The sequence below is a fragment of the Panthera onca genome, chromosome C1, assembly GCF_046562875.1.
Source record: "Panthera onca isolate mPanOnc1 chromosome C1, mPanOnc1 haplotype 2, whole genome shotgun sequence".
In the NCBI taxonomy this organism is placed as follows: domain Eukaryota; kingdom Metazoa; phylum Chordata; class Mammalia; order Carnivora; family Felidae; genus Panthera; species Panthera onca.
The window spans coordinates 85,714,768-85,731,069 of record NC_138346.1 but is presented as its reverse complement, the minus strand read 5'-3'; the positions used below and the strand labels follow the sequence as shown (position 1 = coordinate 85,731,069).

At 36.0% G+C, this 16,302-nt stretch overlaps 1 long non-coding RNA gene across 1 annotated transcript in view; it reads left to right on the top strand.

Annotated features, from left to right (window-relative positions):
- LOC132673521 (uncharacterized) overlaps nucleotides 1–15,241 on the top strand; it is a 57,384-nt gene extending 42,143 nt beyond the window's left edge. Inside the window, exon 3 of the long non-coding RNA XR_013557065.1 lies at nucleotides 14,640–15,241. This is a non-coding gene — a long non-coding RNA (uncharacterized LOC132673521). The remainder of the gene's footprint in view (nucleotides 1–14,639) is intronic.
- The last annotated feature ends 1,061 nt before the right edge of the window (nucleotides 15,242–16,302 follow it).

The following is a 16,302-nucleotide window of genomic DNA, read 5'->3' as shown; positions in this document are numbered from 1 at the left end:
CACTTCTGGCTCTGCGGTATGTCTGTGCCTAGCGTGGGTAATCTGAGCTGCTCGCGCGTTCTCCTCTAACTAGTCAATGGAGTCAGGCAATCAGACTCTATGAGCTGCAAAAATGTCACCTTTGTTGAACCTGAAGGCCCTTAATATCAGGTCCTATTTAAATAAAACGCGATGCTCAGTTGCTTATCTGTTTCCTTCCAAACGCTCAGAACCTCACAAGTTAGTCGGCAAAATAGGGTTGAAAATTTGGCCACGTTTCTAGAACATCCGCCCCTGGTGCTCGCCAAAAATATCAAAACAGCGGACTTTCTTGTGGTACTCAGGCTCTTCTGATTTCAGGCCCAGTTAAATACGAAGCACTTTCTTCTTCCTTTTTGGGTGGGAAAGTAGGGTACGAGAAAACTAGAGGAAGATGGAATATCTAGACATTTAGAAATTAATCTTTTCATATTTTCAGCTCCTTGACTGAAAGTAATGTAAAGTAATGAGTTGGAATGTTTTTTTGTGTGAAGTAAAAAGAGAGCACAGAAAAAAAAATGGAGGCAATCTCCGTGCCAAGACCAAAGGGTAATTTTGTGTCCTGGCAGTTCAGGTTGTGGGTTGCTTTGCCACAACTATGCTTCCACTGCTATTCCTTAGTCTGCTCAGAGTTCTACCCTGACTAGTGCCCACATAATCTAATAATGAGCAGATGCTCCTGCTGTGGACACTGCTCTTAAATGATGATTTCGGAGGGGAATTTAACTGTTTCATGATCCCAGGAGACCATGGAATGGAAAGGAAAAAAAAAAAAAAAAAAAGAAGAGTAACACAACTTCCTAAAATAATTAATATAGCTTACAAACATACCTAATGTACAAAAAGGACCTGAACCAACAATTAAAAACAAAACAAAGCAAAGTAAACACACAAGAGAGAGAATAGTGTTTTAGAAAACTTTCTTTTTTACTTTCTTTAATGTTTAGGGATCTTGGTGGTATTATTCAAAGTATCTTGGTTTCATTAGGCACCATTGATCAAAGAAATCACATAGTTTGTCAGAGGTAAGATATTTCCATGCTGCACGTAGTTGAGTGATACATGTTCAGATTTCAATGTCTAGCAGGAAGTGGTACCTGGCTAAATGATGGTTCCAGGAGCAAGGAGCAAGGTTTTGATTTTGAAGAAGCAAAAATACATGTAAATGATATGTAATTAAAGAAAAACTTTCTAGCATCTATGGACACGTCAGGAACAATAGGTATTCCAGAAATCTAGAGAATAAATTGTGCTTAAGAAGTTTGCTTAAAAATATTTCCTTAGGCTATAAATTGTGAATTTTATTTTATTGTTTAATTTTTTTAATGTTTATTCATTTTTGAAAGACAGAGAGAGACAGAGCACAAGCAGGGGTGGGGTGGAGAGAGAGGGGGGGGATATAGAATCTGAAGCAGGCTCCAGGCTCTGACCTGTCAGCACAGAGCCCAACGCAGGGCTCGAACTCACGAACCGAGAGATCATGCCCTGAGCAGAAGTCGGATGCTCAACCGACTGAGCCACCCAGGCGCCCCATGAATTGTGAATTTTAATTGTGTTACTTCTACCATTACTTCTTCTGGAATCCTCTCCATAACTATAAAAGAGAGGGTGGAGAGGTGCACCTTGCAGAAGATGGCAGATCATTAGTTTGATTAACAATTTAGTTATTTGGGGGCACCTGGGTGGCTCAGTCAGTTAAGCATCCAACTTCAGGTCAGGTCATGATTCTGCAGTTGGCGGGTTTGAGCTCTGCTTCGGGCTCTGTGCAGAAAACTCAGAGCCTGGAGCCTGTTTCAGATGCTATGTCTCCCTCTCTCTCTGCCCCTCCCCCGATCTCTCTGTCTCTCTCTTTCTCTCTCAAAAATAAATAAACATTAAAAAAATTTTAATAAAATTATTTATTTATTTGATGTTTTTAAATAATTTATTTCACAATATCAATGTAATATATGGAAATAGAAGAGGTATCTCCAAAATATATAGAATAAAATAAACATTTATTCTCATTACTCATAGTTGAACATTATTGACATTTGGGTGTTTTCTTTCTATCTTTTCAATATATATATGCATGTGTGTGCGTGTGTGTATAGATGTATACATAGATATATAGATATACATATATTCATTTGTGTTTTGTTTTCCGATAAAATGACATTATTTCCTCTAAAATGGTTTTCTATAGTTTTTGCTGCTGTTTTTTGCAATTTGTGTTTTGTTTTCCTATAAAATGGGATTCTATAATTTTTGCTGCTCTTTTGCAGTTAGCATGATAGTTTGAGCAGATTCCATGCTATTAAATATTCTCAAAACCATGTTTTACAGTGGTTATATATTATTCTGTTATATGATGGACTGCAATTTATTAAATCATTTCACATTTGAAGCAATAATGATGACTCCAAAATTCTAACATCATAAATGATCATTCAATAAATAACCTTATACATAAAATTTTACAACCACTTCTCATGATATATTTTGGAAGATTTTTTTTTTCTGGTGTAACTGCCAGATCAAACTATATATTGTAAATTTTAAAATTTGATACATATCGGCAAATTGCTGTCCAGAAACATATATTCCTTGCAAAATCACTGTCTGTTTGTAATATGTGTGCATTTTAAGCCTTTCACAATGTGGTCTGTTTTCTTAGCTTTTTTTCTCACTGGGGCTTTGATGTTTCATAAGGTTTGTATTTATATTCCAGTGGTTAGCTTTATGATTATACCTCATTATAAGACCCTTAGTCTTCTCTTTTTTAAGACAGCATAGTATTTTTCTACTATGGATATTCTGGTTATCTATTGCTGCCTACCAAACCATCCTAAAACTTAGTGGTATGAAACAATATTTGATTTTATCTCACAATTTTGTGGGTAGAAATTCACATAAAGATCAGGTGGGTGATACTTCTACTCCATATTTCATCAACTGGTTTCACTTGTTAATATTTACCTGATAGCTTGGCTGTCTGAAGGTTTCAAAATGGTTTAACTTACATGTTAGTGCTTTGATGGAAATGGTCAAGAGGTTGGGCTCAATTGGGATCCTCTCATTTCCCATTTAATCTGAGGACCTTTCCAAGTTGTATGTCTCTGGGGGGCGGGGGTAGTCAAACATGGCAAATCATGGTACAAATAGTATCATGTGAGCCGTGGGAGGAAGCTGAAAGGCTTCTTATGATCTTGCTTCAGTCTCAGAAGTAGTTGAATGACATTTCAACTACCTTCTATTGAGCCGAAAAATCACTGGAGTCTGGCCTGATTTAAGGGGAAGGAAATTTCAATGAAAAGAGTAGAAAATAATTCATGACTATCTCTAATCTAAGCTATTCATCCTTTGGCCACAAATTATTTACTTTCTACAACATAGGAAATACTTTCATCTCCTCCCAAGACTTGCAAATTTTCACCCCCTTATTACATCTGTGTGTATTCCAGGATTTTATCCACTAAATTAGGGCTATGTACTCTCTGCTCCCCATCCCTACATGCAACGTTGAGGTAGAGATAGAATCAATAGGCCCTCAAGTCAAAAAAGGAGAACGTGAGGTACTAGTGGTTGAGAGTAATTCCAAAATTCAGCGGTTTTTATAATCTAATTCAGCTCCCTGAAAAATGATTCTTTGAGAGTCTTGACTATACCCTCTGGGTTTCTGGTTCTTGCCTCCAACTCATCCCACCTTTTTCATTAGAAATTGCAAATACTAGTATGTATGTAACTTTCTCAACATGCTTTGTAGCTATAGAATTTTTGAAGTTCAAAGATCTTTTTTATTTTGTACAGTTTTTGTACATGTCAACTTCAGTCCAATCTAATATAATCACTTTAAAAAAGCTTTTTTAAAAAAAATATCAATTAATCATTCACTTCATTAGATAAAAGCCATGTTCACAAATCTCTTTGAGAATAGTTCCTTCTTTATCTTAGGCTTCCTGTGACATTGCTGAAGGACAATGCTTTTAAAAGTCTCATAAATACTGTCTGTGGATGAAAGTTTTCTTAATATGTGCCCCTTCTGTGGTCCGTGCTTCCTCTGCCTCTCAGAACCTAACCCATTCCCTCACTGCTTTTGCAGCCAGTTCTGTGTTTCTTTAGTCCCTTCTTGGCCACCATTATCAATGGATACAGTCCATATATGGAAGGATTTCCTTTTTTCTGGCACTTTCAGAGGTCTGCTATCATTAGCTATCCTGGCTCCATTTTTCATTTCTTTGCTACTACTTGTGTTGCCTCTTTCTAGAAGGATTACCGATTACCCAAACACTTTGTCAGTCTCAGCTGCCTTAATCAGCACTTAGACAATTTGAAATCTGTCTCCAAAATTTCCCTGGAAATGCAGTTCATAGGTTTTGTTCTTGCTGTTTTCCTTCTTGTATAGTTTCCAAGAGAGAGGAGGAAAGTTTCAGATTTAACCTCCTACCATGTTTCTACCAGATTTAGAATTGATTTATTTTTAATATTCTTATATTTGAAGAAGTCACCTTTAGAGGTGAATACCAACTTGAAAAGGGGTGAAATAGAACAATCTGAAGTAGAAAGTTTGATATTAACTTAATTGGTAACAAGTGGGACACAACTTATTGAGGCCATTTGGGTATCACAAATTGTAGTAATATCTCAACAAAGCACCCTGTTCTTCATTTCAGTAATGAGTTCAGATGGGGCTGAGAGTCAGAGATAAGATGAAAAGAAATGAGGAAGAGGAGATAGTATAAGAGAAGGGGGACAAGATCTAACTTTTAGTTCATGAGATAAGTCAAAGTGAACTAAAGTCAAAGCAACTAAGGTGAGAACACTAAGTCGAAATGGACTTTTTCATAAATATCACATTAATATTTGGAGAAAAAAATAGCATATTTACATTAAAAGAAGCATGTGTATGTTATAAAATCCACTATAAAAGTTAAATAGGAGTTAAAACAGGAGATTTAAGTTAAAACAGGAGATTCTTTCTAGAATTCTCTTTGATCCGACCTTTATATATCTGGCCCTGATCATTCAGATGTCAAATGTCACCTGATGAAGGACTTCTCTGAACTCTCAACCCAAAGTAGTCCGTGAATCTCCAGCTTCTCAGTCGATTTTAGTCTGTATAGTATTTTTTGCCCTCGGATAATCCTTGTGTATTTTTTTTTATTTATCTCTTACTCCACTCATCCCAATAAATTATAAACTCCCTAAGAAAGGCAACCTGTGGGACTCTTCCTGTATTGTTTGCTCTGCATCTAGACAGATCCTGGTGCCTAGTTGGATCGTGATTGCATTTTGTTTATGAGTGCTAGAAGTGACAGAAATTTCAGACTGGTAGTAGTGGGCCACGGAGGTTTCCACTTCTGGACATCTAATAACTCTTTTCTGATCTTCAATATACTTAGATGCCAATGGGATTTTGTTCCTTTATGTTGGCTACTTCTAGTATTTAAGAAGCTAAAGACTTTATTATTTTTCTGTTGCATTTGATCATCTTACCAGCATTCATTAATTTTAAGTGTTTTTAAGTTGTATGCTTTGTTTTCAGTGTGGTCTAGTCATAGAGATAACTTTGTTTCCTCCTTTCCAAAGGTTTTATTTATTTTGTATAAACGATTTCACTGGCTCTTTAATTAGCCAGGACCTTCCCAACATTATTGTGCAATAATGATGATGGTGGGAAGTCTTCCTTTGTTCCTCAGCTTAATGAGAATATCTGTAGAAATTTAAAATAAGGTAAAGCTGATTAATGATTTAAAAGCTATTCTGTACAATGCTTAATAAGTAATAGGATTGCATTTTATCCAATGAAACTTCTTTATAATGGTGAGTTTGATTACTGGTACTTGTATTTGGTATTTTCACATCTGTATAACTGAGATAAGTGCACAATATTTTTTTTTATTTTCTTGTTACTCTAAGCAGATTTTGATATTAAGTATTTCATTTTTAAAATTAAAAGAGTACCTTTTATCTGTTAGGAGCTCTAGAATAAATGATACAGAGCTGATTTTGTTCTCTGAAAATTTAAACACAAATGCTCACTAGTTAAAATAAAGTATTATGTTGGCCTAGAGCCATCTTTAGAGATTTTTTGGGGGTGGTGTAACATTTCCAATGTATTCAATGGTTACTTACATACATGGGATGCCTATTTAAAGTTGATACAATTGTGAAATATGTATTTTACCAGAGAATTGCCCAGTTCTTTCAATTTATCAAACTGATTAAGAATTATGCATTCTTACCTCTTATAACCATTTATCTAATGATTTTATTAGAAATAACATAGCTGTTAGGAGCACAGGTCTCGGAGTCAAGGCAAGGAGGTGCTACATTAAAATCCATATTTGATACATGTGGAGTTTTGTGATTATAGTAAATTAAACCCCCAATTTCAGTGGCCAAATTTGTAAAAAACAGGAAAACAAATAAGCACTTTAGACTTTTGCTCTAAGGATTAACTAAAATAATATACAAATCTCTAAGGATCATCTGCTACAGAGAAACACACAACACATACTATTTACCATTATAGTTATCATCATAATCCTTTCCCTCTCAATTTCATTTGCAAATTTATGTATGTATGTATGCATGTATTAATTTTTTTATTTATTTCTCACTCAATTTTTTCCATTCTTTTATACTTCTTGAATTTATTTATAATATTTCTATGATCTTCCTCTTTTATAATAAATTAATTTCTCCCCTTATCATCACTGTTATCTTTCTCCTATTTTCCTTAAGTGTGTTTTCTTTTTCTAATTTCTTTAATCAAATGCTTGGTTCATTTTCATTTTTCTCTTGTGTAATTATAAAAATATGTCAAGGCTGGTATTTTGTCTCTGGATACTACCTTGGTGGCATCTCATAAGAGTTAAAAAGTAATATACTCATTTCTTTATTTTCAAAATAATCTATATGTATTAATTTTTATTTCTTCTTGGTCTAAATTTATTTAGCAAAATTATTGTAAATTCCCTAATATTTAGAATTTTTGCTGGTTTTCTTTGTTTCTTTAGCTTTTTGTTATTATTTCTTACATTTTCTGGGTTTTCAGAAAATGTACCCTGCATAATTTCTGCTTTGTAGAGTATATTGAAATATTTCGTGAAACTATAGATGACTATTTTTTTCCACATGTTATATAAATATTATATATTTTATGTTTTTATAGAATTTATAGTTAAAATATATTTATTCAACCATATTACTTTTTTGAATAATTAAAATTTTTTTTTCTTAACCTACTTAACCTAGAAACATCTAGGTTTCTTAACCTAGAAACATCAAAGACAGAACTGTATTAAAGTTGTTAAAAAACAAAATACAACAAAGTAAATATGAAGATCTAATTGGTTTTATTAGGTGATTGATGAATCAGGGAGCATCCCATCTGTCAAGTAGAGAGGAAACTCCCAGCAGTTGTACAAAAATGGAAGGTTTTTATAAGAAGCAGGGTGGGGCAAGAACTTATTAGCAAAAAAAAAAAAAAAAAAAAAAGAAAAAAAAAAAAAAAAGATTGTTTCAGGCCAGGAGGTCTTTTCTGGTGAGAACGGGTCAGGAGGGTTTCTATCATGTGGATTTCTATCATGTGGTGCTGACCAGGAAATTTCAGGTTGACTGTTATAAGGTCACATTCCTTGAATAGGTTGAAACTGTAATTAAGTCTTGGTTTGCTATCTTGGAGGAAAATGACTCGACCTTGGGCTTGCTTTTTCTTTTTTACTGAAGTCTTCTACAGAAGTTCTGTTTCTATCCATTTTTCACATAATGTTTTTTAATGCTATTTGTTTAGCACATAAAGATTTATGACATTTTTACCACTTTATTGTAAAGTACATTTTTCTGTATAAATGGCCTTTTGTAATCTGGTTACTTTCCCCTTCAAATATATATTGGTTTTGCCCTCATATTTTCATCCCTACAATTGAACTTATGGCCACTTTTTCTTGGTAAAAATAAAAGTTATATGAAAAGAACTGAAAGATCAAAGTCCCTCATGATATATTTAGAGCAAGGTAACTGCCCTTGTTTTCTTTCTGGAGGGAAAAATCTTTGCCTGAAGAATTTTCTCCTGACATGCAGGTGATAACATGTAACATTAGCATGAAAGAGTATGAGAAAGAAGGATTTGCTCTTGACTAGTTAAGAAATAGGCTTAACAATTCACAAATTTCTTATGGGATTAGACTTTAATACCTAATAATCACCTTTGTCAGGGAAAATGTATGCGACACTGTGGGAAGTAATTGCAATTTATGGAAATGTTTTGAACCAAAGGAAAACTCAAAATATTGCTACTGAGAATGGCAATGCAATGTTGGCTCACTGTAGCGAAGGAAGACTCCTCTTGATTAGCACATCCTCTGGTCTTCCTCTCAGACAAGACTGCATGTCTGGAAGAACTTCCCAGCTTTGGCTCCTTAAACTCATACTTCATCATCCCAATTAAAACCCCATTTCCACAACACTCTGGAAGAGAAATTGCAATTGATTCCCCAGGTAGCTTTTCCCTTTCACACTGATATATATACATATACATATATATATATATATATATATATATATATATATATATATACACACACATATACACACATATACGTATATATATATATACATATATACATATATATATATACATACATGTATATGTGTATATATATATATATTTAACATCTCATTACTTACACAAATCCTTGCTTAATTCCTTTTCATTTGTTTGTATCTTCCTTCTCCAGTCACCGATGGTAAGCTTCTAGCAGACAGGAATCTTCTTGAGGTTGCTCTGTACTAGGCTGAACGCAGACAGATGCTTAAAACTCTACCATGATGTGCCAGTCCTTTCCTTTTATGAACATTATGCATCCATTCTTGTGCCTCCTTTCTCTTTTCCCCAAAAAGAGCATAAAATAATAATTGATTCTAGTCCAAGCGTTAGGTAAAGCAGTGAGGCATAAAGATGAAAGAAGTTTTAATTTTGTGTTAAAATCTTCAATTTTTGCCCACAATTATTTGAGAGCTACATTTGACAAGGCCTATAATATAAATTTAGTTTGAAATGTTTTCATAAATTTGCAATTGCATGGTAATTGGGGAGAGGGAGTAGTAGGTTAGCTGTAAGTTGCTGTATCATCTCATCAAAGGAATCTAAGTAGCCTCTTGTCTCAATCTATCCATTAATTTCCATTTATGTCTCAACCACTTCATAATCTACTGATTACTGAATGAGTTGTTATCCATGCAGTCTGATATTTGGGGGCCTTAAAAAAGCAATTGTCTGCAATATGCAGTACCTGGTAGAGGTTACAATAAAACAATGCCATGGCAGGACATCTAGGATCCCTGAATAGTCTGTAATTAAGGAGGAGTTGTGGAGGAGTGGTGCTTGTATTATATAAAGGAGAGATCTGTAATTGAATTAAGCAGTGGGGGGAGGGGAAGAAAACAAAGATCAAAGCTCAGATAACATCAGTTCCTTTCCTTGGCAATGACATTAACGATGAAAAGATTTCTTTGTTCTTTTGCATATTATACCACCCCACTTAAAGTGAACACGCGGTTGCAAAATTTGCCATTTGCCCTCGAATCCTGAGTATTTTGAATCCTAAAGGACAGCTTTAACAGATTGAGCTTGAGTTTCAGAAATCTCCTCCTAATACTTCCTACGCAGAACTTTAAGGCTGTACATGAAAGCGGCTGACAAGGCTAAGAGAAAGAAAACCCTTAAGAGTGAACACCCTTAGTAGTGTCCTACACAGAACTGCAGTTAGGATTAGCCTCAGGGGGCCATTTCCAGGGAAAGCCTCACCTGGTGAGGTCAGAACCTCAGGAGTTTGAAAGCAAGGGTCATGCTTCATTACAATGTGGGCTGGAGGTGAGCAAACAGATCCCATCGCTCTTTAGAGAAGCTATTTCAAGGCTGGCCCAAGTGCTCAGGCATAAATACACTAGCAGGAGGCCCTTTAGAAGGGGTTCAGACAAGTTATAGTACTATCTGAACGTGAGCCAGGCCAAACTGCTAGGGCCTGAATTAAAAGGAAACAGTTTATAGGCTGTGGGACCTCTTACCAATCCATCTTTTTTCACTGGGGAGAAAAAAAAGTCTCTTTTGCGGAGGTGATGAAAACCTGTATTAAAAGGTGACACAGCAGAAAAAAAAAAAAAAAAAAAGAAGGCTAAGCCAATTGGTGGAGTATTTCAGAAAACAAGAAAAAAAATAATAAAAGCCAACATGATGTTAAAAGTATTTAAGTTGGGAAGGGAGAAAATGAGGAAAAATCATGGTATAGTCTATGATTAGCAGTTCCAGGACAGATGATAATGACAGTAAAGAATTATCTAGAAAATTCAAGAATTATGTTCTATTTAAGTAAGCCTCTACTTTTTGAAATAGCTACATATATGAATATGTTGATGAACCCTTCAGTATGGTGTGAGATGTAAACTTTGTAAAATTTAAACACAGCCGATTGAATAGGACTATAGCTAATGCCTGTGTTCTTTTTAAAAAGATTTTTTTTAATGTTTATTTTTGAGAGAGACAGAGTGTGAACGGGGGAGGGGTAGAGAGAGAGGAAGACACAGAATCTGAAGTAGGCTCCAGGCTCCGAGCTGTTAGCACAGAGCCCAACACTGGGCTTGAATTCCTAAATTGTGAGATCATGACCTGAGCAGAAGTCGGACGCTAAACAGACTGAGCCACCTAGGCGCTCCAAGCCAATGTTCTTGATAAGTCTAGTAAGGGGCAGTCCAGCCAAAGCACGACATATGAATCTGATAATTGTTCTTCTGTACTGTAAATATTAGCCTATAAATGACCTTCTGCCTGCTTCAAGTTCTTTTTCTTATCCCCACGAGCCCATGGGCACTTGTACATACATGTAAACTTCCATTCAGATCACCAAGTTTTACTGTCATTGCTCATTACAGGTTGAAAAACTAGAATACATAGTAACACACAGGGTGTCCTGTTAGTAACTGTCTTTTGGAATGTGCTCACATGGGATATATATTATTCTTTCATGTTAATATAAATGGCGTAAGAGGATTTGCTAGATGGTACTATGACTGCAAAGAATGGAAATGTGTCACCCAGATTCCCTGTAAGAAGGGACTTATTGCCCTAACTTCTAGCAGAGAGTCTCCATCTGTCAGCTCCTTCAGGGCCTGCCAAACTTTCTATGGGTTCCTTCCTCCCAGGCATGCTTTTCCTGCCTCCACCCCATCCCTATCTGATGACTGATGGAGACATGTATAAATATCCAGCCATTTCTGCCCAAGACAGAGTAATTCTGAAGGGGTATATATGTACTAGAGCTCTTCTGAGCTTCTGACCAATAGTTTATTGTGCTTCTATGGCTATTCAAATTCTCCCTCTGCACCACCTTGCCTCCTCTCCTGACATTTTGTAATTGTCAAATTCAGTCTCATTTCCTACTTCCAGAGAAACCAGCCTGTGAATATGACCATATTAAGAGGATTTCTAGTAAGTGTTCTGTGCATGGACCTTATTTTACAGATTAAGCAATTAAAGTACAAAAAGTTTGCTTGGGACAAACTGAATTACATATTAGGTGCAATGGCTATGATTTTCCAATCTCCGTATTAGCCTCTCATCTATCTGATTATAAGACTTTCCAGGGATATTTAATAAGAATGTCAACTCTGTAAGTTTCAGTTCCATAGGCTAGTGTAAATCTTGGCTGTCAAGTGACTTTAGTTGTATATTAAAGTTATGTAGGGATGCCTCGGTGGCTTAGTAGGTTAAGTGTCCAAATCTTGATTTTGACTCAGGTCAGGATCTCATGGTACATGAGTTCGAAACCCGCATTGGTCTGGGTGCTGACATTGCAGAGACTGCTCAAGATTCGATGTTCTCTTCTCTTCTCTCTCTCAAAATAAATAAATAAACTTAATAAAAAACAAAGTTAAGTGTAGGGTAGCTAATGAACTAAAACATACAGGGATATTGAATAATTGAGAATCACCGTTAAGTTTCCATCTTTTTCTAAAAGATTTTTGTCATATCTTTTACATTTTCAGTAAAATTATGTAACTAGAGGAGAACTTGGAGATGATGTAGTTCAACCTTTTTAATCGGTACATGAGTAGAACTTGAAGCTATGATCTTAAATAAGAAAAGTGGACAAGATGGGCCACAAGTAGATAAACCCAAGGACAGTCAATGCATTAGGTGGTACTGGGGATCAGTATGAACCATGAATGTTGTAGACAATCAGGTGTAACCATTTTCATGCTAATTAGCCAGTTTTTATTAATTAGTTATCGATACACATTTACTTCCTTTAGTATGTAAAATGGATAATGAAACTATATGATGTATCCTGCCACTTACCTTATTTTCATGTTTCAAACTTTCAAATTGAGTGAAAAATATCCATTTAGATTACGAATGCTTATTTAGTATATACTCTGTGCGAGGCAATATTTTAGGCACTGGGAATATAGTGATCAGCAAACACAACTCTCTGACCTCATGGAGCTCATTATTTCTGGTAGAGGAAATAGCAATAATTAAGAAACTGATTAATTAAATCAGTAAATATAAGCCATAATCATATATTATAATGTCAAGTAAGTTTTAAGAATTAAGATGAAGTAGGATGAAAGAATAGTGACACCATAGGCTGTTCTATATATATATAGGTAAAGGTTGAGCTCTGGGAAGTTGATGGTGAACAGAGAGGTGAATAAAGTAAGAGAATGGGCCATGTAAATATCTAGCACACAAGTACTCCTAGCAAAGTGTGAAAGCCCCGAGATGGGAAGGCGAGTGTTATTGGAGTGCAATGAGTAAGCTGAAATATGTAGGAAATCAATTCAGTCATTCCAGAAGATGGATCTCGTGTGGACTTAGAAGCCATGTAGGGATTTTGAATTTTATCCTAAGTATAATGGGAAGGCATTGAAAGATTGAGGACAGGGACATTATATACTCTGATTTATCTTTTAAAAGGATCACCAACAACTGTGTGGAGGTGAGGAGGGAGCATCAGTAGAAGCAAGCAGTATGAGGAGCATTGCTTATTGTGGTAGCTCATTGCTCATTACTATTGCAGTGATGCAGACAAATGAATATAATGGCTTGGTGATAGCCCCGGAGATGATAAGTTGTTGGATTTGCTAATGATTTGGATGTGGAGTGTGAGAGAAAGAGAGCAGTCAATATTGCCTCTCCATGTTTTTTTGGAGCAACTAAGTGGTTGATGGTACCATTTACTGATATGGAGGCCACTATGGCAAGGAATAAAATGTACCATAAGTAAATACTGACCTATTGCCAATGGTTCATGCATGAGATAATGAAGTTTCCAAATCTTTTCTTACCCAATTATGGCTTTGCTTTTGGTTTTTAGTCCTTCATCATTTAGCTGGGGTCAAAGCAAGTACAAAATAAGAATGTGACATGGCAGAACGCCAAATGAGGAAAAATGAGATCTAGAAGGCATAAGATTGTAGGATGGTGGGGATACTTAGGGCAGAGCATTTGTACTTTTTTTTCTTTCTGGAATGGTTACAGCAAAGCAAGAAAGATGTTCTGCCCCACTATGAGGAATATAAAAAGCACAACACGAGGGTTCTTTAACATTCTATAATATCCCCACTTTTTAAATTGATATTTTGTTCTAAAATAAAATAGGAGAGAATTATGCAAATAGCCTTTCTGCTTGCAATTTTCATTTCTATTTCTTAAATTATAGCGCCTCACTCCTGGCTATGTATTCAGTCACGAAATAGGCAGATGTCAGTCAATCTCCCAATAATCCTCTTTTCCTTATTCACTTCCTTGCTGCCTTGGGTGGAGGACTGCTTTAATTGTGGCTTAATGTATGTTTGTGAGAAGGAACTTGGGCTGCAGGTATTTGACAGGTTATGTTTACATTTAAGTTTCCTTTTAAGTTTCAGCCACAGTGCTTAAAGTCTGTTTGTTTCAAGAAACAGTCATAAGGCCACAGTTAGGGTGCCAGCTAGGATCCCCTGAGAATTTGAAGCCACACTGAACCTCAGTGCCAAGAGATTAATGTTTGAGGAGTTGAAGTTGACTAACTCTACCACTTACCATACCAACCCTCATCCAACCAGCAACAAATGCCTAAAGAATAAAGTCTTGGCTAGTTCTACTAAGACAAATGTGCATTTGCCTTGGGAAAGTTTTGCCAAAAGCAGAACATGTTGGTGAGAAGCCCTCACCAAACCATCTGATCATCAGTGACATTGTCAATAACCGTCATTATCTTGGGGTGGGAGGCAAGGAACGTTTGTGGTAAAGCAATACGTTTCTTAGGCACAGAGAAGATTTCTAATCTCTTTTCCACATACCTCATAGACTCCTGTGTCTTGAGATTTTTTAATATGCATGTTCAGAGACTAGTAGTGGTAATAATAAAGCTAAGCTTAATTGATGTCCTGCAGTAATCTGTAGCTCCAACTAACTCTTATAAAGTGGCAACCAACCTATAGAGAAAAATTCCAATCCTTAATTATTATGATACAGCTACCTTGTGATTTATCTCTAAAGACATTTCAATGGGCATTGAATTTTCAATATAGGTCAATTAATGTCAAATTAATTGCTGTTATTATGTTGCCCCAATTGACCTATTTCATATTTGCAGGACTCCAGCGAGAAGGAGGAAAAGACAACAGAATAAGCCTTTCCTTCTGAGCTGCTGAAATGCCCCATCTTTCTGGAATTGCATTCAGAGTAAGGATTTTGCATGAAAGAGCTTCAGGAAGTTACAAAACTCCTTTACATGGCCTGTTGGATCTGTGTACAATTTCCAGCATTACCCAGAATAAATACCAGGAGACTGGTGTGGTTTATACAAGAGTTTATAGAGAAAAAAAATCCACCCACTAGCTCCCATGCTGAGGATTACAACCAGGTCCCTACTGCCAAGTTTTGTGTTTAGGTAAAGCATGAGAAAATCTGCCATTTTTTTGAAAGTCACAAAAGGGTTTCTATAGTAAGGAGTGGTAAGAAGCTGACAGCTTTTTATGCATAAAAGGCAGCTGTTCCTTCTCAGGTAATATTATTAATAAACCCTAAGGTAATGTTTGCTCTGAAATATGTCTAATTGAAATAATTTACTCTGACCCTTGGAGAATTATGAAACTGTTTTCATCATGTTCACACACAGCAAAATAATTATGAGATGCCATATGGAAAAGCCATCATGTGGTAGATGTCTTTCTGAATCTATATTTCTGAAATGTTTCCCACAGATAAATCATATAGCTAATTCACAAAGTAGAGGTGAACAGTCCCTTTTCCACGTGGAGATTTGATGTGAAATGCTTGCAGTTCCAGAATATTAACAGGGGTGTTGACATCAGTAATTACTACAGTTATGAGACATTTCTCACAAAGTATTATGACAGCAATACTTGGTCACACAGGGAGAAAAAAGGTATGAGACTCTATACACAGCATTTGAAATATTTAGGTACCTTTAGTCCCAGAAAACTGTGGGCATATTGGTGCCTGAGGTACTTTTTGCCTTTAGCATAAAATCTGTCTGGAAAGTTCCAGCAGTTTCCACTGAGATAGCACATTTGGCAAGATGAGCCTGAGCGTGGTATGTAAGGACTTTCGGGAAAACTTGTCAGCTTTCACAGGGAAAGGTCCAAGTGTTTATGGGAACTATGAAGTGGTGTTGGGTGGCTCTCAAAGGGATTTGTGGGGTCATTTGGGACAGGGATTTGAAAGCTTTTTGATTGAAGCTCTTCTGAACTTATCAAAATGGTTAAAAGTCTGGCTGTGAGTCTCATGAGAGCAGACTTTCTTGTGAAATTTCTGGTATGGTACTTTCCTGCTGGGGTGAGAAAATCTTAGTAGGACAGACTTTCTCACCGTATTTTAATTCTTGAGATCTGTGTCCCTGTTAAACCCAGGAAATGGAGAGTCACAGGAAACTGAGCTTTACTTGAAACCTCCGGTAAGTTAAGATTCAGATTTCTCTAGAGTTTCAATTGTTTAAATCAACTTGTTCTATTTCCTGACAATACCCCTCCACCCGCCCCCCCCACCCCCCACCAAAAAAAGTGGGATGCAAGAAAAAAAACACATAAAAAGAAGATTTTTTTAAAAGTGTGATTCCCTTTTCCATAACATTCCAGTTTGTCCAGATTCATATTAAATTAAAAAAAATTGATAAGTAAAGTAAAGCCTGTTAACCCTGTGCATTTCCTACCTGGAGAAATATCAAAAGCCTCCTTGACCCTTAACATTGTCACTGTTTAGAAGGATCTCCATTTCCAAAGCCCATGACTGGATTT